The 1896-nt window shown below is 41.4% G+C and overlaps 1 protein-coding gene across 2 annotated transcripts in view; it reads right to left on the reverse strand.

Moving 5' to 3' along the window:
• The window catches only part of ATP10B (ATPase phospholipid transporting 10B (putative)), a 282819-nt gene that overhangs the window by 97299 nt on the left and 183624 nt on the right, over nucleotides 1-1896 (reverse strand). The gene's annotated exons all lie outside the window — the stretch shown is intronic.

A 1896-nucleotide genomic window follows, 5' to 3' on the forward strand; every position in this document is an offset into this window, starting at 1 on the left:
GGATGGGCTTCCCTTTGTGGGTAACCCGACCTTTCTCTCTGGCTGCCCTTAAGATTTTTTCCTTCATTTCAACTTTGGTGAATCTGGCAATTATGTGTCTTGGAGTTGCTCTTCTGGAGGAGTATCTTTGTGGCGTTCTCTGTATTTCCTGAATTTGAATGTTGGCCTGCCTTGCTAGTCTGGGGAAGTTCTCCTGGATAATATCCTGCAGAGTGTTTTCCAACTTGGTTTCATTCTCCCTGTCACTTTCAGGTACATCAATCAGACGTAGATTTGGTCTTTTCACATAGTCCCATATTTCTTGGATGCTTTGTTTCTTTTTGTTCTTTTTTCTCTACAGTTCTCTTCTTGCTTCATTTCATTCATTTGATCTTCAATCACTGATACCCTTTCTTGCAGTTGATCGAATCAGTTACTAAAGCTTGTGCATTTGTCACATACTTCTCATGCCAAGGTTTTCAGCTCCATAAGGTCATTTAAGGACTTCTCTACATTGGTTATTCTAGTTAGCCATTCGTCTAATCTTTTTTCAAAGTTTTTAGCTTCTTTGCAATGGGTTCGAACTTCCTCCTTTAGCTGAGAAATTTGATCATCTGAAGTCTTCTTCTCTCAACTCATCGAAGTTATTCTCCGTCCAGCTTTGTTCTGTTGATGGCGAGGAGTTGCGTTCCTTTGGAGGGTGAGAGGCGCTCCAATTTTTAGAATTTTCAGCTTTTCTGCTCTGTTTTTTCCTCATCTTTGTGGTTTTATCTACCTTTGGTCTTTGATGATGGTGATGTACAGATGGGGTTTTGGTGTGGATGTCCTTTCTGTTTGTTAGTTTTCCTTCTAACAGTCAGGACCCTCAGCTACAGGTCTCTTGGAGTTTGCTAGAGGTCCATTCCAGATGGTGTTTGTCTGGGTATCAGCAGCGGAGGCTGCAGAAGAGTAAATATTGCTAAACAGCAAATGTTGCTGTCTGATCGTTCCTCTAGAACCTTCATCTCAGAGGGGTACCTGGTTGTGTGAGGTGTCAGTCTGCCCCTACTTGGGGTGCCTCCCAGTTAGGCTACTTGGGGACCAGGGACCCACTTGAGGAGGCAGTCTGTCCATTCTCAGATCTCAAACTCCACGCTGGGAGAACCACTACTCTCGTCAAAGCTGTCAGACAGGGACATTTAAATCTGCAGAGGTTTCTTCTGCCTTTTGTTTGGCTATGCCCTGTCCCCAGAGGTGGAGTCTACAGAGGCAGGCAGGCCTCCTTGAGCTGTGGTGGACTCCAGCCAGTTCGAGCTTGCTGGCCACTTTGTTTACCTACTCAAGCCTCAGCAATGGCGGGCGCCCCTCCCCCAGGCTTGCTGCCATTATGACTCTTATTTTGTGAGAAGACTAGTGGTCTGATATGGGATCAGAATTGCAGTAAAATTCTTATCCTGAACCAAAGTTGAGGAATAAGAGTAACAATTATCCTAATAGCAGAAGCCACTGTTAACTGAATATTTCCTCTTTGCCAGTTGCTGTGCTAAGGGCTTTGTGTATGCTGACACTTAATCTTAGAAAAGAAAAACTCTTTGATATAGATATAATTTTATTTTATGGATGTGGAAACAGGCTCAGAGAGGTGAATTAATTTACCCAAGGTCATATGGATTGTAATTTGCAGAACCCCAATTCAAACCCAGATCTGTCAAATTCCAAAGTCCCTATTCTTACCTACAATGCAATATAGGCACTTAAAAAAATTGATCTTAATTAAATCATATTCACCTTCCTGAACCAGAGCACAATCTTGATTTTGATGCTATTTTACAAAGGTTTTTTTTTTTAAAAAAAACAAAACAAAGCAAACAAAAACAACAACAACACTGGTGAATTTAACTAGCACTCAAAAAAAAAAAAAAAAAAATAAAAAAAGTT

This window comes from Rhinopithecus bieti, unplaced genomic scaffold (assembly GCF_001698545.2).
Source record: "Rhinopithecus bieti isolate Rb0 unplaced genomic scaffold, ASM169854v2 scaffold_15146, whole genome shotgun sequence".
Taxonomy (NCBI): domain Eukaryota; kingdom Metazoa; phylum Chordata; class Mammalia; order Primates; family Cercopithecidae; genus Rhinopithecus; species Rhinopithecus bieti.